The sequence below is a fragment of the Coptis chinensis genome, chromosome 4 (genome assembly GCF_015680905.1).
Source record: "Coptis chinensis isolate HL-2020 chromosome 4, ASM1568090v1, whole genome shotgun sequence".
Lineage (NCBI taxonomy): Eukaryota > Viridiplantae > Streptophyta > Magnoliopsida > Ranunculales > Ranunculaceae > Coptis > Coptis chinensis.
The window spans coordinates 44397844-44420757 of NC_141459.1; the positions used below are offsets into that span (position 1 = coordinate 44397844).

General features: G+C 36.8%; 1 pseudogene across 1 annotated transcript; it reads left to right on the plus strand.

Moving 5' to 3' along the window:
* The first annotated feature begins 1081 nt into the window (after positions 1-1081).
* LOC147503632 (glycerol kinase-like) lies at positions 1082-21842 on the plus strand (annotated as a pseudogene). Its single transcript, XR_015220956.1, has 6 exons — positions 1082-1132; positions 3009-3025; positions 6753-7041; positions 17490-17704; positions 20769-21067; positions 21391-21842. The product of XR_015220956.1 is annotated as a glycerol kinase-like (transcript).
* Positions 21843-22914: the final 1072 nt, after the last annotated feature.

The following is a 22914-nucleotide window of genomic DNA, read 5'->3' on the forward strand; positions in this document are numbered from 1 at the left end:
TTCTCATCTGTGTGCATGGCACCATGGAAAATTTTTCATCCTATCCCAAGAGTCCTTGGTAGCACCTCTGCTGACCAGAGAAACTTTGTCCACGACAGCGCATTTCACCCTCTCTAATAGCTTCATATGCTGACCCCATAGTGAACAAGCCGCCATCAGTGGATTGATGCCAAACTTTGCTATCCTCTCTCTACTGGTCAGGAAGCTCTAACTGGCTAATTTCCACCCCTAGATTACGCAAAATCTATTTCATAGTTTCAGAGAAATTCCACTGGTTCCCCTGGATGCAAGCGCTGAGGGGGGCTTTGAGTTTCTGCAGGAGCCTCTTATCCTGGATAAAATTTCCAATAATCACGTCACCTATCCAGTTGTCCCTCCATAAACTAATATTCTCTCCTTTGCCAATGATCCACCCTTGATGGGTATCCATCTCTCTGAGAGCCCATTGTAACCCAGTCTACACTGTAGAACTCTTATGGCTAGATCAACCCCCCGCTTTGTTTCTATATTTTCCATTCATAAACTCTAACCAATCCAAGTTTCCATTCAGTAAATTCCAAGCTAGTTTCATAAGCATAGATAGGTTTATGTCTCTGAGCTTCCGTAGTCCGAGACCTCCCTCTTCCATCGGCAGACATACCTTTTGCCATTTCACTGTGATGAATTTCCTGTCCGCTGGGCTACCACTCCAAATGAAGTTCCTAATTATGCCCTCACATTCTTTGATCACCAACGCTGGCCATTTGTAAATTGCCATATTATGCACAGGTATACTGTTTAAAACATGCTTAGCCAGAACCACTCGACCCTTGAAGGAAAACATCTTTCCAGCCCAACTAGCTGCCCTTTTCATAACCTTGTCAACCAGAGGAGCAAGAGATGCTCTTGTAACCCTCCCCACAGTTAAGGGAACACCCAAATAGTTTTCCGAGAAAAAGCCCTCTTTGATGCCCATGATTTCCTCAATGTCATGCTTCCTTCTGTGTGTCATTGGACTCAAGAAAATCTTACATTTATCTTTGCTTATGAGCTGACCCGAGGCCAACTGGTAGGAGTCCAGAAGTTCCATGAGGTTAATGAGATGCCGCTTGCTTGCATTGCAGAATATAAAGATATCATCTGCAAACATAAGGTGTGTAAGACTGGAGTAGGTGCTCTGGATTACCATTCTTTGTATTCTCTTGTTCACACAGAGCCATTCCAATCCTTTACTCAGACAGTCCTCTGTTAAGGCAAATAGTATCGGAGAGAGAGAGAGTCCCCTTGCCTGAGTCCCCTCTCCGCTGTGAAGCATCCAATAGGGCCACCATTAAAGAGGATGGAGATTGAATTATTTGCAATTGCTCCCTATATCCATCCTATCAGTTTCCCATCAAAGCCCATTCTATGCATAACTGCCTAGAGAAAGTTCCAATCTAGAGTATCAAAGGTCTGTGATATATCCAGCTTGATGCCTATATTACCTCCTCTTCTTCTCTTGACTTTCAGCTCATTAATAAGCTCAGAGGCCAACCCCACTGCTTGAGCAGAGTTTCAGTTGTCAATGAACCCATATTGATCTTTTGTGACAATCCTCTGAGCGAGGATATTTAGCCGTGAAGCCAAGATTTTTGTAATGACTTTGAAGCCGAAGTTTGCCAGACATATTGGTCTATACCTATCCAACTGTTTTGCTCCCTTTTCTTTTGGGATCAGAACCAAGAAGTTAGCATTAAAGCTGTTGGGAACGCGACTTCTAATGAAGAAGTATTGTACAACTCTTACCATATGTCCACCCCACTATGTCCCAGTAAGTCTGAAAGAAATGCCCTATGAACCCATCCGACCCTGGAGAGCTATCTGGATTCAAATAAAAAACTGCCTTCTTGATTTCCTCCAAAGGAGGCATCTTAATCAAGTTCTCATTGTCCTCCTCTGTTACCGACATAGGCATCAAATTAATAAGATCGTCATCAGGCTGTAACTCAAATCTCTTCAGTTTCTTAGAAAACTATTGCGCAATGTATTCTCCGATATCCTTTTGATCAGTGAGAATCTCCCCTTCTTTGTTTTCCAGTTCAGTGATGTAAGATTTGTTCCTGTTCATATAAGCTAAGGCATGGAAGAACTTCGTGCTCTTGTCCAGCTCGTTATCCCATTTAACCTTGGACTTCTGCCTCCAGAAAGACTCTTCTAGCTTGTTCCAATAAGCCCTCTACTTTAGTCTATTGATTTATAATTTCATTGGCCAAAGCATCATTATAATTCCTCTCCAATTCTCTTTGCATAATCTCCAGCGCCACAGACTCCTCTCTGACCTGTGTGCCAAAGTTCCCAAATATATTACGATTCCAGGATTTCAGTTTGCCTTTCAGACGTTTGAGTTTTTGTGCAAGCACAAATACTGAATGCCCTTCCATGGGCCCGACTAGCTTTGTTTCACCAGATCCTTTAGGCTTAGATGGGTGGTTCACATCTTGAAAAATTTAAAAGGAACATTCCTGGGCTTTGGGATAGAAATTGACCAGCCAACAATGGGTGAGTGGTTAGAGCACAACTTACTCAGAGCCCTATATCGCCAACCTGGGTGCAAGAGAATCCATTCGTTATTGTAAAATGCTCTGTATAGCTTCCCCACCACCTTGTCAACTCCTATTTGTTTATTCCACCACGTGAATTCGAATCCAGAGTGAGGCACCTCCATCAGGTGATTTTTGCTTACCATGTCTCTGAAGTCTGACATTGCCATAGACAGTGGTGTTCTTCCTCTTTTTTTCTTTGTCGGGCTAAGATAAGCATTGAGCCATGCTTTAGGCTGAGCATTTATGCTGTTTAACTCCGCCCAGAGTTGCCTTCTTCTCACATACACTGAGCTTGCATGAATGATAGTGATCAATTTATTCTGGGACTTAACAGTGAGATGTTGGCTCGATTGACTATGCAAAGTTGGGGCCATCATGTCGTTCTGCCAGAGCAACTAGAGGTTTGGCACCCTGTTATCATTATTATTGTGAACAATTTGAGTGCAGATCCCTAACGAGCGAAGGTAAGCTAAAGAAAAGCTAGAGGGGTCAATCTTAGGTTCAGCTATTCCGATGATATCTGGCTCCCATTTTTTCACGAGCTTTGCAAGCCTAGATTGTGTTTTATCGTTCGAGATACCTCAAACATTCCAAAAGATGCACCTCTTTAGAAAAAGAGATGAGTTTATTGTCAGTTGAGGCAAGCCTCAATTCTTTTTTGCTGGGTTCACCCCAGACTGAAGCCTTGTCGTGGGTGGAGAAGCATTTTGCAATGACCATTGGGGCTTATAGTAATATTAGATTTTTTTGTTATAAACTCAACTCTAATTCATTCTGCTTGATTTTTGTGTTTGAGTGGCCTTGGTAAATGTCAAGAATATTACAAAGTATCTACATCCAATCAAGCTTCTTTTTGTGGAGCATTTTTTGTTTTAGGTAAGACACAACTTTTATGATAAGTGGTTTGAAATTCTCTGTAACCTAAAAAAAAACAATAAAAGCTATGAGTTGTCTTTTTAAGTCAGATTCCCCAAGACTTAATATGGGGCCTTTTAAAGTCAGATTCCCCAAGACTGTGCACACCCCCAAACAAGCAAGAAACTAGGGTGGCACGAAAGGGATAATACTCAATTAATTATAAACTAATAGTTGATAGAGTTGGGGGTCTAGCCATAAAAACATGACAAAATATGCACTTCCCAAACAGAATGAAGTGGTAGATTTTAATTTTAAGATGCAATATAAAAAATAAAAACTTATGCAACCTATCAAAGAACATATGCAAACCATTATGGTGTATCTATTTTAGAGAGTTAGAATGTGTCAAAAGATGAACTAGTGATACTTTAGGTGAGAAAAGAATGAAGTATGGATCCTGATGTCATTCATGAGGCTCAAATGATGAAAAGTAAGACAAACTAGGTTTCTCACAACACATTTTTAAAGTTTGGCTCTCAACTACAGGAATGGTGGACTCATGTGTTTGTGTGCTAGGTAAAAATTCTTCACCGTGAGGGTTGAAAAAATTATAGAGGATCATTGAGGCAAACAACTCAAGTGCAAATATGAGGTTTCGTTGAAATGGCGGAGGAATAGATGGCTTAGCTGTGGTAGATGGTTGGATTTCAGGAGGTATTAATTCTGTTGGATGGTGGTCGATTGGTGGTGGATCCCCACACGCTCTTAAGAACTTTACATCTAGCTTGGCTGAATCCACAAGGTTGTGGTCATTGGCTTCATCTTTAAAAAATTCATCTATTTCTTCCATCATTATGTCCTTAGTTGCCAAACTAAATTGAGATTCACATTGCACTAAAGAAGTTACTTCCTCTATTTCTTGCATATTAACTTGTTTATGCCTTATATTAGAATTATTGATTTCTATTTCCTCACCCTCATACTCTAAAATAGTATAGATATCCTCAATGGCATCATTCAAATGTGTCGAGGAATTTTCCAGCCAAGTGCGGTTAGCAAACACAAAGGCCTGGACATGCGCAATAGGAGGGTCCATATTAAGAGAATGGTAGTTGTTATCAAATTCTTCCTCCGTCACATCTTTATAAATATCTTCTAATGTGTCATCGTTATTTTCATTTTCAGATGGATCAGTGGGAGGTTCCTCAGAGGCATCACTCAAATTTGAGTGGTCATCCAAAACAAGTCCTAAAGAGTCGTCTTCAAGAATTTTCTCATCCAGGTGGGGTGTGGAGTAAACTAACACAATGGTTAATAGAAGGGTCATAGGAATGTAATGGTTCATGAAATTTAGGGTAGGTCTTAACTAGCTCAATTAAGAATAGGTTAGTGTGATAGTAAGTGGTAGATGTGTTTGATCAACCTCGGCTCTCTTGTACGTCATTGAGATTGTGAGGAAAAGTGTGCCCACTGCACACTGGAGTGAGCACAACTTGAATGGAAAAATTAGAGTGTTTTTGTCTTGACATATTTGTGAGGACCTACTTAAGAACGTTATTCCAAAGTTTCAAAAACGAATCTGTTATTGCATTTCATAGCATAGTTCATTGTATAGTTGTTTATCTTAAGATGATTTGATTATTATGCATGTATTAATTTAGGAGTTAGATTGATGATCCTTGTTTAAATGCTAGTTAGATGTATAGATATATGAGATAAATTAGGGGACAATTACTTTTATTTTTTAGTCGTTGTAGTATAAATGAAGTTTGTGAGTACCTTATCTAGAAAACTCTCACGAGGCTATAACTCGTTCACTAGGGAATTCTTAGTTGTTTAAGACCTTATTGTATATGGTCAATGCAGTCGCACTCAACGAAACGAGAGTAGTTAGGAATACATTTTTGGCCACTTATTTTAATTTCACATAGTTGCTTGAGGACAAACAAAATGATGTTTGGGGGTGGTTTGATAAGAGTCCAAAACTGTAGTTTCAACCCCTTAATAGTATTATATTTAGTCCAATTATGTTAGTTTATAATAAATAAGAGTTAAAATGTTTACGTGTTTTTGTGTATTTCAGGTCTTCAAATCAATTATGTGAAGAAATACGTCACTTTTGCAAAAAAAAAAAGGAGTCAAATTTCTTGATAGAGAAATTATATGATTAAAGCTTAAGTTTCAAGGAGAAAAAACCTTTTTAAAGCCTAGTCAAAGGTAAAAAGTCAAAGTCAACGCAGGTAGAAAAAGAGCTGAAAAGTCAACAGAACTTCCGTAGGCCGTATCTTTGAACTCAAACCTCAGAATTGAGCCTATTATATATCAAAATGACCGGCTCGGAAAGAGCTTTCTAATGGTCTAATTCTTGACCCAATCAAAGTAGTAAAAGTAGACGAAAAGGGTGTTGCAGTAAATTCCCATAGAAAAACCCTTTTTGGACTTAAGTAATTAGGTTTTGGGCTTGATTTAGTGGCCCAAAACACAGCTCCAAAGCCCATGCACGAAATTATAAACCTAACCATCTCCTATATCAAGAGGGTTAAGGATAAACAAAATTTGGCTACTCCCCTCTTTAGTTTAGTTGTAAATTAGGTTCTCTCTCTCAATCTCTCCCATTAGCTAGAATAATTTAGTTTCTCTTTAGTTTTAACCTAGTTTATGTTTTATTAGCCTAGCCACCATTAATACAATTCAAGTCAATTTTCAATACAAGTATTCCTTTAAATGAAGTCTTATTCTTCTTCTTATTTATTCCATGATAGTCTAATGAACCATAGTTAAACCTCTATTAGAGGGGTTCGATTGAAGTTTTGATGAATACTTGATGTGTTAGTATAGAATAGTTGTTTTAAAGAGTTTCAATTCTAGAGGGTAGTTAATTCACCATAAGAATGAGTTTCAACTTCCTCTCATGCTAATTATTAGTTGGTTAGAGATGCCATGAATAATTAGGAATAAAAAGACCTATCCTTTATATTAAACCTTGTGTGAAAACATAAAGATTAGGATTTGCAACAAACTCTATACTAGCATGTTAGGGATAAATCAAGGTGGGTTTCAAATCTCTCTATTTTTCTCCATATTTTATTCAAGTCATATTCAATTGCTTAGTTAAATTATTATAAGTTACATTCATATATTTAGTTTCGTAGTATAAATTCACATCCATAAATATTGCTCTCACCATTATTTCCTTGTGTTTGATTAGTTGAATTCGTTTAAGTCTAGAGAGTTAAGAGTGGAACAATTCCGTACTCTATATATTGCATGAATATATATGTGAGAGTAGGAAATAAATAATTGATAACGTAATAATAAATTAGAAAAATCTAGTTGTGTTTTTACGGGTTATCAATGCTTTGTTTGGAACCATTGACCGGAGGCTGTGATGGTGGATTACATGTAACTGATGTTTCCAATGCCTCTCGGACAATGCTCATGAATCTCAAGACCTTGGATTGGGATTTACCGACATTACGGACCCTAGGAATTCCTATTGAGATTCTGCCTAAGATAGTTAGTAATTCAGAAATCATCGGTAAAGTCACGAGTAACTAGCCACTTGTTGATATCCCAATTGCGGATGTCTGCGTGATCAACATGCTGCAATGGTGGGGTAGGCATGAGATAAGTTTCCAAATGTGCATTTTATTACCCTTATATTACTGCACTACAGCCCGTCGTACGTTTAACGAAAAGACAACTCATAGCTTTTATTGTTTTTTAGGATATGGAGAATTTCAGACCACTTATCATAAAAGCTACGTCTTAGCACCAAAAGGAGCCTTAATCACGCTTATTATGAAGACCAGAAGCTGCTATGGAAAAGTGTTGAAAAAGTCAAAGTCAACGGTCAAAGTCAAAGGTCAAGGTCAAAGGTCAAGGTCAAAGGTCAAAGCCCTCAACTCAGAAGACCAGAGATGGAGGCTCTTATCTCAAAATATGACATTCTCCAAAACCTACCTTGGTCAAGAAGAAATCAAAAAACAAAAGAAAATGCAAAAGAAAAAGTGAAGTGTGAGGTGTCTCAAAAGTGATGGATGAGGACAAATCAGTAAAAGGCAAAAGTAGGGTTATATAATCTAAAAGTTAGGGAGAGAGAAAATATCCATTGCTTTAGGGTCCAAACCATTTGGTTTGTTTTAATTTTCTTGCCTAGTTTTTTAATTCAAGTCCTTTATTTTATTGTTCTTCATTTCCTTTTATTTAAATCTTGTTATTTTGCTTTGTTTGTTTCAATCAATCAATCTTATCTTGTTGTTCTTGTTTCAATCTTCAATCAATACTTCTTTCAATGTTTTCATGTCATTTCCATACCAAACAACTTAAGTTTTCATGCTTTCATTAGCTTAAAACTAATCAAATCTATACTAAAAGTCTACCTTTCTACTTCTTAACTCCTACCCTCAAACTCTAAACAATTTAGGATGAACCTCACTTCATACAAACTCTTTTGAAGTTACACACCACAATCTACAGCTTCAAATGGCGCCGCTGTCGGGGATTGAAAGAGCAAGAGTGCTTGGTTGAGAATATAAGGAAGAAACACCATTCTCATATTTCCATTTCTATTTTTTTTAAAAAAAATTTCGTTGTTTTATTTTGTTGTTCTTTAGTACTGATTTACTTTCTTACAAATAAGGGTTCGGGATCAACAAGCTGGAGAAGAGCTGATGAAGTGGACAAACGCGGACAGAAGTTCGCCGAAACTGTACGGGCGATCGAGCAAGCGACCGCACCCTAGGTGGCGGGTGACCGCGGGCCCACCTCAGCCCACCAACATCCAATTTTTTGAGGTTTTAGTTGTTTTTCGATGTTGAGTTGAACATCGATCCCGAATTTTGTAATAAAGTAGGATAAATCAGTGGAACTTGTTTGTAATAGTTAGAGATAAAAAGAAAAAAGAAAAAAATGTAGGAAAAATTAGGTTTTGATTGATTTTTGTAGATGAACATGAGTTAAAGTTGGTTGAAGTTCTACACTTACTAAGGGATTAGAGTTTTCATTGCCTTGGGAAGTTCAAGTGTGTGAGGCAAGTTGTGAATCATAGCTCACACACTTTGAATCAACTTGGTCATCAACACTCTAAGTCCATTTGACTCTAGTTAATCTAGATTATCAATCTAAAACTCGTCAATCTAATAGATTAGTATAGTATTAGTTTAGTTTTAAGTTTTGGGCCCTTAAAGGCAAAGTTGTATAAATTATCAAAAACCCAACTTGTGGGCTTTTTAAGTGGGCCTTTATTATAACTTAAAACTGGGTAAAGCTCGAAAGGTTGGGCCTAATTCTCAGATCACGCGCCAACCGACATTGCCTTCTTCTCAAGCAGTGTGTAAGCACAGCTTTGAGAGGTAAATTATAAACCTCCTCGAAGCCCAAGTAAGAGGATACCTTGTGTGTTTAAGCATGCTTACGTGATTGTTGGAAATTTAATTTCTGCACTGCAATTTACATTTGCGCATAAGGCTGAACCTGAGCCACATAACAACCATTGGGAAGTCATTCCCTAATGTATGTAAATTGGACGTTGCTTGATTCTTGAAGCCCTATACCAAAAAAATGAATTAAAATCAATCAACTAGAGCCCAAAGTAGTCACGCTCCTCTAGAAAATGACAAAAATATAGTCACGAGGATTTAGAGTAATCAGTTACCAGATTTCGGTGGACCAACTACCTTCCTTACTCCCCTCCCCCAGATTTATCATGAGTAAGATTCTTGGTAGAACACACCACTTGGTGAAGTGACTACCTACTTTTCTTAGATGTGTAGTAGAGCCATCCTAGTCTCGCGCCCAACTATTCCCTTGAAAAGGACATAGTAAAATATAGACCAAGCAAATATTTTGCAAAAATCTAAAAAAATGAATTTCTACTGTTTGTGCATCATCATTGATTGAGCATTCATATCTTATCAATATGCATCACAACTATCATGGAATTATAATGCAAGCCCAGAACCTTGTTCTTTTTGTGGTAGTCCGTATCATTGGTTATCTCATTGTCCATCATATATCGAATTCGAGTCTACTATGGGAAATCCTTGCGATTACGAACCTCAGTTTGCAAATTTCCCTAGTACCCCATATACTCCAGAATTTTCTAATCATGTCGACAATTCATGGAGTTCCACTACAAATAGTCAACCATCATTCATATATCCACCTGGTCAGTTAGAGAACGGTTTCACCCAAAACCCATTACCATTCACATCACCATCCATATCAAATTCATATTCCACTATACTATCTATCACAGACCAACTCTACCAGGAAATGGCCAAGTAAACAATATTAACTCAGCAAATAGCAACTACTTTATGTTTTCTCCAATCCGATTAAAATAATGCCACATCTAAGACTAATATTTTTCCCACCAGTCCAGAACCCATCCAACAAGAGAAATAAGGTGTTACTATAACAAAGCCAATTGCTAAAGCCCATCCTGATACTCATGACCAATCAAATCCCCATCATCCTCTACCTGACAATCGTGTGAATTCCAGATCTTATGATGATGACTATATGCCTTAAGTCACAGTTTCTCTCACATGTCTTAATGTATCATCACCCATAAATGAAAAAACTCCGGCAAAAGAAACTCAAGAGCATGTATTGGACTCAACATACTTGGAAAATGACATTGAGAAAATTTATGAAGATCTAGGCAAAGAGGACAAAGAAAATGAAGTGCTTGGAAAAGAGGGAGTAAAATCTATGGTGGAAAGTGGATTTCAATTTAGTTTGGACGTTAAGAACTTATCGATGGAACAAATTTGTGACATCCTTATTATTGCAGATATAAACCACAAACTTGTGGAAACGCCAAAACTAAATGAAGAATTCTCTGAGTCCTCGAGATCATATGAAGAACCACCACCCAACCATCACCATCCCAAATTAACACCTCTTGAAATCCATCCTCCATTCACAAAAAAATCCACCAATTTATGAGGACTGCACCACGAACCCATTCAAAGAAACATCAAATTCGCACTTAAGCCAATTGCCTTTGAGATGATTCATAATTTTCTAAACCTTCCCAGTAAAGAGACTTTGCCCAATGTACAAACACAAGAGTCCATCAATTCAGTAGTTGAGAATCATGGTATGTCCTATTCCCCATCAATTAAGCCTTATGAAGGACATCTACTACCAACCTCTCACTCTTTTGGACAATTCAACTATGACGGGTTATTACATAAGTTCCATGATGGGTTACACAAACATCCTTTTATTATTCTGCGTCATTTCATCTGTTTGGGGGTTTATGATTTCATATGTTTTTCTATAAAGACCCCATCTGTTTAGATTATTAGTATATAGTTAACAACATGTCATCCATCTTATGCATAGTTTTGGGGAATCTTACTTAAAACGACCTCGTACATATAGTATTGAATATCTGACTATAAAAGATTCATGTTGTGTTTTCTCGATGCATTCCATGGGAGTGCATCATTAAGGTAACTGGACCACTCCACTTGGAGTGTGTGGTTGTAAGTGCCAAAGCCTTAGTCCACGTATATCTCGCATATTTTTTGTAAAACACTTTTTACTTATCGTGTGAATAAGTGTGAACCTGTGGAGCGAGTATACAATTTTTCCTTTTCTTTATTTTCCACTTCTTTTTCAAAATAGTTGTTTTTCTCCGTTCTCATTATGCAAGATTCTCGATACATCAATAGTTATGTGATTTTTCCAAAATAAAATGGGCAATAGATTTCACATAGACCAACTCTTCGAAGTATGCAATCTCCATTCTTCTAAGGGCATTTTGAGGATCAGTTATGTGTTACTAAGGGTCGCCTATATCACCATGCACATTCTGTCTCAGCTTAACCCATGATAAGAGCCCAAAACTATAGTTTTAACCCTGTAACAGTCATACTTTTAGACCAATTATGTGAGTAATAATTAAGAGTTAACACTGATTACGTGTTTTTATGCATTTCAGGCTTCAAAGTCCATTATGTGCAGAAATGTGCCACTTTAGCGAGATGAAGGAGCAAAGGTCGGTTACTAAGGAGTTCCATGATTAAACGCCAAGATTCAAGAAGACAAAGCCTTTCTAAACCTCGGTCAAAAGCTGAAAAGTCGACGCGGACAGGAACAACACTCAAAGTTAGCAGAACTTCCGAAGGCTGTATCTTTGGACTCAGATCTCGGAATTAGGCCTACCTTATGTCAAAACGACCGGCTCAGAAAGAGCTTTCCAATGGTCTAAGCCTTGACCCAATCAGAGGAGCAAAGTGGACGAAAAGTCCATTGAAGCCACCTGCAGCTGAAGAGGCCTTTTTGGACTGAAAGAATTGGGTTTTGGGCCTGATTCTCTGGCCCAAAACATGGCTCCAAGCCCATGCACGATTTTTGGATCTGAAAGTATAAAAACAAGAGCTTGACTCTTTGTTAATGGTAGATAGTTAGACCTAGATTAGTTAGCCTCCATTAATCAGTTTTAAAATTTCAATTAGTTAATTAATTAGTTTTTCATATCTTATTTTAGATCTAGTTTCATGTTTAATTAATTACTTTAGAACAAAGTAGATTATTAATTTAGTATTTGAATCATTGTTTTATTATTCATTAGATTAATAAAATAGTGTTCTTGGTAATCTAGTTTCATTTTCCATTTACTTATTTAGTTCAATTCTTAGATTCAATTGTTTGTCATTATTAGTTAAATTCAATTATTGCATGAGTAGTTTTGAATTGAGTTTAAACAAGCAAAGTTTCAATCTTTATATCATGTCTTGTTTGAATTCCATTGGGAATGATAGCGTGATGATTCTCGGCTAAACCTCCATTAGAGGGGGTTGAAAAGCCTTGATGAAAGCTTGATTCCGATTATCGTAGAGTCATCGTAATTTTCTTTCCATTCTAGAAACGATTAGTTCACCATGAGAATGGGTGTAATCGTTCACATGCTAGTTATGAATTGGTAGAAATGCCATGTGTAATTAGGGATTAGGAGTAACCAGATTGTTCTGTGAAGTAGTTCAATTCGGATTATGATGATTCGTCGTTAGTAGGATTTAGTCGAGTTAAGGTGAAATCAATCCCCCTCTAACTCCTTATTATAGAATCGACGTAGCATTCCCATAGTTGTTCTAATAATCGACTAGTTGCATCTTGTGGGTAGTTGCACCGTAGTCTAGTTGCCATTTCGTAAATCTCTCATTAGACTTTAGAGTTAAGTTTATTTATACGTAGAGAATATTACTTTGCGGAAGGACTAGGAGTGGAACGAATCATCTACTCCACTATATCTCATAGGATTGAGAGTAGAAATCTTTGATAAATATAGGCACGTATTAAGTTTTAGTTTACTCATGTTTTGAGTTTCATCGTTCATTTCGTAGGTAAACTATCATTTTTATGTTTTATCAACCCACATAGATACCAACTGTCCTTTGATCACCAACTTATCATCACTTCCACCAGAAGAAATCTGTGTTTTCAATGTACCAAATGCACCAAAGAGGCAACACCCAAATCCACAAACCTAACCACCTCCAGGGTTCATTCAATAACCACATCAAACCACCAAATATATTCAGACAAAGACAAGGTACCTACAACAATCAGAACAGAGCATTAGTTCCATCCCATTTTTATCAGAACTACCAAAATCCACCAAAGAGACCTAGTTCCACCACCTACTAGTGTCCAATCAGCTAAACCCTTCCATTATGTCTTGCACAGTAAACCCCCCAACACACATAACTGAAGCCACAGTCTGACTGGATTGGGTTCAATAAAGAGCCGACATAAAAGTTGCCTGAGATACCTGTTACGGTTTGTTTTCAATCATTGCTTTTGAGTATGAGTCTCTTTATAACATCTCTACATAGTTTTCAAAACCCGAGGATATAAAAATGAAAATTATATGCCCCGGAATAACCAAAATGATACCGGATCAACGTATAATTTTATCTTCTTGTCAAAACCTCTATATGGTTAGAGATATCTTTTGCTTGAGAAAACCAACTAAACTAAACACACACACACACACACACACACACACACACATTTCATGTGTCTGTATAAATAGTTGTTTATATACTTTACATTTCACACTTTTTAATCGTAGTGTAATAATAATCATGCATGCATGTTAGAATTTCTGCATTTCATATATGTGTTTTAAATAAAAATACAAAAACCTAAAAAAAATTCATAGTAGAATAAACCATGTATTTCTCGTTCTATATCAAACAACTCACGCCCCAAACTTATTTGGGGGTGGCGTATTTTCATCATGAAGAACAAAATACATGTGTTTTACCATTTTTGCTCATGTTTCTATGGTAATCTTTTTCCTTATCACTTCATACTTTGAGGACAAAATATAGTTCTATTTGGGGGTGGTATAGTAACATTTTGAAAAAACTATGTATTTTCTATATAGTAGATAGGCTTAAATATAGAAATATGTAATGTACTTATGTCCATTTAACACTTGTATCAACATACAATTTTTTTTAACAAACGTATCAATGTACAATGCACGATTTAACAAAAATAGCAATCCATTAGGATCCTTAAGTTATGTGATGATGTGTCCATTTTTTTTTCAATTTCATTTTTTTGCATTTTCCACTCGGCATACCACCTCAGTAGGGCCCGAAACTGACCTTTATAACCCGTTTTCACCATCTTTTTCAACCATTTACATATAGACTATATCATACTCTAAAACAATCATAATCAAACTAAACAAATTGATACTAACCAAATCAAACCAACATAATTCCCATCCATATTCTAAACCCCATGTCAACAAGATCTGAAATGGGTCAAAACCGACCCGTTTCACCATCTTCTTCACCCAAGAAACTAAAATAGTACTAAAAACCCACCATACCACCACTACCAAATTGACGCCTCCAACAATAACTTATTCCTTAGAGACGACCAACATATCTGAAATGGTATTGTTGTCTTGTTTACGTATTACTCTCTGGGTTCCATTGCGGGTTCACACAATTTTGTTTAACAATAACTCCATATGTGTTATCTTGGAACTAGTGTCTAGCTTGTTGTAAAATTTCTGCCATGATTTTCCTTCCCCACAATCCCTATGAAACAGAAAGGGGTATTGTTCAATATGATATGAAGTACATTTATCATGATATGGATGTGGTAGAATCCAAGGTAAGTAAATCGATTTATTTTTCTTCAAAAAAACATCAAACACCAAAGAAAAACACCATAAAAAAAACCGAATTGAAATTCAATTCCAACTATCAAAGATAACCAAAGCTTATTTTTGATTTTATTTTGTTTTATTTGTACAAATTTGATTTTGAACCCTAATTTGAGATAAATACAGGGAAATGGGTTTGAAAATGGGTGAAAGAGATGATGAAAACGGGTTATATGGGTCAGTTTTGGGCCCCACTGAAGTGGTATGCCAAGTGGAAAATGCAAAAAAACGAAATTAAAATAAAAATGGACACATCATCACTTAACTGACGGATGCTAACAGAGTGCTATTTTTGTGAAATCGGGCATAGTACATTGATACATTTGTGAAAAAAAATTCTATGTTGATACAAGTGTTAATAGGACCTAAGTATGTCGCATATTTATGTATTTAAGCCTAGTAGATATAATAGTATATTTCTTTATTTCTAATTTTTTTTTGAAAAAGACCAAAAATATTTTTTCGTTTAGTTTTAAAAAGTTTTTTTCATTTTTCTATGATGAATAAAAAGTTTAGAAGTCTCATTATAGCAATAGAGTAAAGATTCGTTCTTTGTACTTAGATTAATATACTTACAATAGTTTCTGCTTCTTTTCATGAATGACACGCATCAACATTTGTTTGTGTATAGTAGTGAGTTTCCAAAGCCAAGGTTAGAATAGTTAAGTTCCATATCCTGTGAGAATCTAGCCAAAAGTCTCATCTGAATGATTATTGAGTGATGCCACAAAGGATGTCCGGATAGAAAAACCATATGCCCACTTGCTTGATCACCACGTCATATCCTAAGAGAGAATTTAAGCCCTTTTTGGATCGATATAGCCAAATAAATGTTAAAAACCCAAAAAGATAGTTTTCCTCTAGTTACCCCTCTTGAGCCTTTACCTTTTTCTAAAAGACTTTTTATTCTTTACCAAAAATTCCTAACCCATTACAACACACAATAAAAAGCTTACCCAACTGACAAGTTGAGAACTGGATGAATATTAAAAAAAAAAAGAAAGAAGAGAAGACCTTGTACAAAAACATAACAGTTATTTGCTTCGAAAAGAAAAGAAAAGAAAGAGAAGAAAAGAAAGACCCAACAAAAAACCAAAACTCTAAAAAAATCAAAAGAGTCGAAAAATCAAATCTCCCAAAAGTTCAAAATCAAAAGAAGACAATATCAGAAACAAAAGCAAAGTTAGAACTCCCAAAAATTCACAATCATATGGAGTCACAAAGCCAAAGGGCTAAAAGAATGTATCGCAATTCGGAAGCAAAAGAACAAAATGAGGTTCTTCTTTCGTTACAAGTATCTTGAAGACCCAGTTTCTCAACTTATCAGATTTTGTTTGTCCATTTCTTTTTCTTTCTAAACCATCACCTTAGCCCCATAACTCCTAATAAAAGACATCTAGCTTGATTAGGAATAAGATGGTGTGATAGTAAGTGGCAAGCGTGATTAATCGACCCTGGTTTCTTTGGACGTCATTTGAGTATGCGAGAAATATAAGTGTCTGCTGCACTTGAGAGAATGAACCTTGAGTGAATCTAACAGAGAGTTATGATTGCAACACACTCCTGTGAGAACCCGCCTTAAGGACGCTCTCCAAAAGTCTCAGAAACAACTCTGCTTTTGTATTTCATTGCTCATATTTTGCACTTTTATCTTTAGATGATTAAATTATTGTACATATGTTATTCTAAGTTCAAAGGAGCTTGTCCGTACTCTCCGCTAATGAGATGTATGCACTTTTGAGAATAAATAAAGAAACAGGACCTTTGTACTAAATAGAAGAAGTTTGTGAGTACCTTCATTGAAAAACTCTCACGAGGCTTAAAGCTTGTCCACTAGGGAATTCCTAGTGGTTTAATGCCTTGTTGCATATGGTCAATGCAATCACACTCTGCGAAACGAGATTAGTGTAACTTAGAATAAATCACTCATTTATGATCTTAGTTTTTTCTCTCATCCTTGTTTGAGGACAAGCAAGATGCTATTCGGGGGTGGTGATCAGATCCCAAATGTGTATTTTATTATCTTTATATTACTACATTACAGCCCATCTTACGTTTAACAAAAAGACAACTCATAGCTTTTATTTCTTTTTTCACGATATGGAGAATTTCAAACCACTTATCATAAAAGCTGCGTCTTATTGCCAAAAGGAGCCTTAATCACGCTTATTATGAAGACCAGAAGCTGCTATAGAAAAGTGCTGAAAAAGTCAAAGTCAATGGTCAAAGTCAAAGTCAAATGTCAAAGTCAAAGGTCAAGGTCAAAGGTCAAAGCCCTCAACTCAGAAGACCAGAGATGGAGGCCCTTATCTCAAAATATGACATTCTCTAAAACCTACCTTGGTCAAGAAGAAATCAAAAAACAAAAGAAAAAGCAAAAGCAAAAGTTAAGTGTGAGGTGTCTCAAAAGTGATGAAGGAGGACAAATCAGTAAAAGGCAAAAGTAGGGTTATATAATCTAAAGTTAGGGAGAGAGAAAGCATCCATTGCTTTAGGGTCCAAACTATTTGGTTTGCTTTAATTTTCTTGTCTAGTTTTTCAATTCAAGTTCTTTACTTTATTGTTCTTCATTTCCTTTTATTTAAATCTTGTTATTTTGCTTTGTTTGTTTTAATCAATCAATCTTATCTTGTTGTTCTTGGTTCAATCTTCAATCAATACTTCTTTCAATGTTTTCATGTCATTTCCATAACAAAAAACTTGAGTTTTCATGCTTTCATTAGCTTAAAACTAATCAAATCTATACCAAGAGTCTACATTTCTTCTTCTTAACTCCCACACTCAAAATCTAAACAATTTAGGATGAACCTCACTTCTTACAAACTCTTTTGAAGTTACACACCATAATCTACAGCTTCAACATGTAAAAAAGGGGAAGCAAATAACACATATGACATTGGCGCATTTATATTAATAAACACTAGTGAAGAGGTCTACTGAGCACACTTGCTTATAAGCTTCAACCAAATGCTCCAACTAATTATGCTTTGGAAGGTTCTATAGCTATTGCTGGAGCTGCAGTTCATTGACTTAGGGACAGCCTTGGCATAATTAAGACTACTACTGATGTTGAAGGGTTAGCTAAGAGCATCTTTAGGAGAGAAACTAAGAAAACACCAAATATTTGAACCAAACAAAAAAAACACCAACCAACTTTAGGAGCGATATCAAATAGTTGACATCAAATAACGCAATTTTGGATAAACCGTGCTGTATAGCCCACGCAGCTTTCTAAAAACCGCGCCACTGAAGCCCACTTTAGAAGCCCAAGCCCACGCGGTTTTCCGAAAACCGCGCGGTGTTTGAAACACAGTGTGCTATGTCTTTATATACGTGACCAAAACCGCGCGGTTCATTCATTTTTAACTTTTCTCTCAATTCATAAACCATCTCCTTATTAAAAAAACAAAACCTACCTGAACTCTTGAAATTTTATATGGATTCTTTTCAACCTTTCGACGGTGATGATGATGAGTATTGACAGTACACAAACGACATTGGTGATGATGTAGAGGTAGAAGACGTCGGGGGAGAAGAAGCCGAGGATGTCGCACCAACTGATAGACATCCCTATGTACTTGAGTCCAATTGAACGACTTCAATTTGCAATTTAATCCCAATGAAACAATTGATATGCAAGTTGTGTCTTCTACACGTGATACAAAACGTGTGTCGAGTGTAGTGGCTAATTCTCAGGTAATTAATTAGTTTTGATTAAATATTTTAAATATTATGCATTAATTAGTTGAGTTGGACCAATTTATTACTTATCTTATATGCATTATTATTTTTTCATAATATCAACAAGTTATTGACTACCGAGTTAGATCGTAAGGGGAGGTTCAGGAGAGTGGTGGAAGGTTCTTAAGAGTTTGGATGAGTTTGTACATATTAGAGATAATATTTTGTGTACACCTTTGGGTCTTTTGGTTGATGTAGATTATGAGAATGCTGATTGGGCAATGGTCATTGCTTTAGTAGAAAGATGGTGGAATACAACTCATACATTTCATTTTCCTTGTGCAGAGTTAGGGTTCACACCACTAGACTTCACCATGATTTCTGGGTTGAGTATCGGTATAGGCCAATTAATACCTTTTAGTACAAATTATGAGAACATTGGTAGTATGCTTATGATTTTTCCTCTCTTAGATGTGGATGCTTATGATTCTTTTGGTATTAAGCTATTTCATATTAAGACTGCATACATGGAACCTCTCTTGGATCCTAATATATGAGCGGAGTTAGCTTTGACTGTTCTACCTGGTAGTGAGGGTGCTGATGTGTATGTTAGGGTTTTATTTTATTGGGCATATTTTGTTTCCAAATGGTCATTCTACGGTACGACTTGGATATTATGCTTATGTTTCTGATTTGCATAATATGAGAGATTATGACCTTGGTAGCTCAGTATATGCCACATTGATAGCGACATTAGACAAATCTTCACAGATATTTAGAAGTAAAAGTCCTCAGATTGCAGGATTCACAAGACTTTTGGAAATTTGGTTTAATGAGTACTTCCGTTGTCTTTGTCCTAACATAGACATGATTGTTGATACTCGCCCTAGATTTGCAAGTTGGTCAGGGCCTCACTTGACTCATAACAAGGGGCATATTAGAACTAATGTGTGTATGGCTCGTGCTCAGATTAATATTAGATCATTGTCATCTATTGAGTGGAGACCTTGGCGTTTGTCTACTGCTTTTGACGATCCAGTTGTGCAGTATGCTTGTGTTTTTTCACGTCAATGAGTTGTTTTTGCCGCACGTGATTGTAAGGTTTGGTACTGTGGCGACAGATGTTGGAGATAGTTGACTGGACGTTATGGAGTTCCATGTGCTCCCATACCAGATGTTAGTGATGTTAAGTCGTGGAATAGAACTCAAGTTCATGAAGTTCATGCCAGTGGTGGTCCTTGGCTAGATGCGTCTTCTTTTGTTGTTGAGCAGACTGCTAATCAGCATTATAGATGGTGGAACCATGTTTCTATGGGTTTGTTGTTGCCCCCTGTTGGTCGGGCTAGTAACTTCGAGTTTGTGGGCATAGAAGGGATGAGACGTGAGCTACGTATTTCTTATCCACCACAGCCTGTTGACAATCCACAACTTGTGAATGCATATCATCCAGCTCCTATGTCTGCCACTAATCCTCAGATGTTTGCCGTGTGTGGACCTGATGGGGAGGCTACTTACCTTTCCATTCTTGAGGTGCCTGATGCTTGTTTTTATGAGTTAGAGCCACAGATTGATCAGTATACCCTGGTGAGTTTAGTTGTTATATATATATATAATATGTACTCACACTGTATTTTCTTGGATTTTTAGGCTGAGGTTCAGGAAAAATATGAGAACAAGGTTCGTATGTTTGATGGGATGAGGACTGTTGTGTATCATTATAGCCAAGAAAGAGAGGAGGCATATTCTCAAACATATCAGCAATCCCAACTTGCATATGACGAGACTCGAAAAGCGTATGAGGATATTCAGCAGGTGTACACGCAACAACATCAGGGATATGAGGAACTTTAGGCCGAGGTAGTTAACCTTCGTGTAGACATAGAAGATTTTGGTTCTCAAGTTAGGAACTTAGAAGAGCAGCTTCGGAACATCCAAACAGAAAGAGGAGAGTCATCGAGTGGTAAGGGGCGTAAAAAGAGAGTTAAATAAATTTTAAGTAATATGAGATGGATAAGAATATGTAACATGAGCGGAGTATAATTAATTCCTAGTATCATTTTCATTCTTAAACAATTACACAATTCATTCTTATTAGATACATAATCATAGGTTTTGGATCATTTTTATCATTTTGGATCATTCTTACTAGATACAATTGCACAGTTCCTAATTTCTATCATTTTTATTCATATCACGCACGTAGTTTTGGATAAACCGCGCCATAGAAGCCCAATTCCATGCGGTGTTCGAAACACCGCGCCATATAAGCCCACTGTCTAGCCCAAGCCTATGTGGTGTTGGAAAAACCGCGAGAAAGATTTGCTATAACACCAAAGCAAACACCAAATTTTGGCAGATTTGGTGTTTGCTTTGGTGTTTTTTTGATGTTTTCATCAACATGTGTCTCTCCTGAAGATGAAAATTTGGTGTTTGATGCTAGAATAGTGTCTCACCTAAAGATGCTCTAAGAAAGTAGACAATACAGGTAGATTGTATTTTGTTCCAACTTTCAGTGGACTGTTGTCACTGTGGTGGCGTGATGACGCACGTGGGTCCTTAATGGGAATTTCTAGGTTCACCAACAATTCACACATAGCAAGGTCTGTGCTTGAGAGGTATATGTTTTCAGGTGAATGATGTGTTGAAGTCGATGCACAAGGATGCAGGTCAGAAGGGAGAAGTCAAAAATGAGAAGGGAGAGTTCTTGCTTAGAGTGGATGGTGGAGCAACCGTTAACAACCTTTTGAGGCAGATTCAGGTTTGAGCTCTTTGTGCAAGTGATTTTTTCAATTTAGTAGCAGTTTTGCGTAGTTTTGAACTTGTTAGTGTTTACTAGCACACCATCTTGCAACTTATAAGCAATTTGCTAGAACAACAAACAAATCTCTTACTGATTTAGATTATAGTATTTTTATGCATCCTATACTAGTCTTGTTCAGTGTTTTTTATGAATAACATCCGCGGGATTATTGAACTCAGGTGCCTATTTCGTTCCTTAAGTTTCTCAATGTTGTTGCTCATGTGCGGATCAGTAGCTTAATGTTGATCATAGATTGATTCCATTTTACATTCCTCTTACAGGAAGATTTGTTGGGAAGTCCTGTTGTGAGACCAGCCGACATTGAAACAACAGCCCTTGGTGCAGCTTATGCTGCTGGACTGGCTGTTGGAGTCTGGACAGAAAAGGATATTTTCTCCAGTGAAGGGAAGCTGAAGGGAGACACCATTTTCCTACCCAAATTAGAGGATGTGAAGAGGAAGATTAGAGTGGAATCTTGGTGCAAGGTTGTTCCAAGGACATTTGGTTTGGCCGATCTTTCCGTTTGACTGTTGTCCATCCACTTTCTGTGTGCTGTCTTTTACATATTTTCCCATTCTAAACCGTGCAACGCCATATAATAAATGGTTGGTGCTTCTGTAGATTTTATGCACTCGTCTCTCTGGTTAGATAACTATACTTTTTATGTGTTATTCAGTTTTGTTAAAAGAATGAACTGCTGATTGCATATGAAGAATGTTTCTTTTATAATTCCTCAAATCTGTAAATCATTTCTTGGGTGATACAGTTTCATGTGTATACTGTTTTGTGGTAATTGAGAGAGAAATGAATTGGATAGGGGCGAATAAAGAGCCTACTCAAAAAATCACTCTGTAAGTGCAACTCTTCTGATCGTTCATCGAGGGTTAGCGAACAAAAAACAGATCGTTCATGGACGCGTCATTTATTTTGATCCTTCCATATTGTGCCTTCAAACTCGTCGATCAGGTTACCTTCACATAATGACATAAAGGTAGTAAGTAACATGCTAGTACAACAAGTTCAATTCTCGGACGCGACTCTTTAAGAAAGCTCCATTTATATACGCTTGCATGCTCTATGTATAAGCGCCATGAAATCTAATTTTTGTCCTTCACTTGACAAGCTTTCACTTTCTGCAATGCCCCTAAATCTACCTCCAAATTTACAGTTCGTAGAATTGAATCCTCTTAATATCTTCTACACCGCTATGAATTTACATGTGAGTATATGCAGCTGGTTCTGGTAAACAAATGGCTCTGCAATTTCTGCATCTTCTTAATTATATGAATGTGTCATTTTAGGCTGTGCTTGGTTAGGAAAGCATTCATCTTCTTAACTCCACACGTTGAGGAAATTATATTCCGATTAACTATGTTCAGTGGCTTTATTTGGATCTTTTCTAGACAGATGCCAACGCAACGAATTGTACATTTTGATATCTAATGCAGCGAACTCATATATCTGAAATCTATTTTAAGCATTTACTATTTAGTACTCAGGTTTTTACTGGAAGTGGGACTTAACATCTGTGAATATAGCCCACAAATTCAGCTCAAACAAAATCGTTGGGTTGTGTATAAAAGTATAAACCAACTTGCCAATACAATGCATCTCCACGGAAACGTTTGCAAGTTTGCCATTCAAACAAACATAGCCCAAAGAGTTTATGTTTATGTTTATTTTTCGTTTGAAACTGAAAAAGGAGAAAAAAACTACAATTGATATATGCCTATATGGCTATATGTACGTTACTATGATCCAGGAAATAAAAAGGTATTAATAATTGAATTACAATGAACCTACCA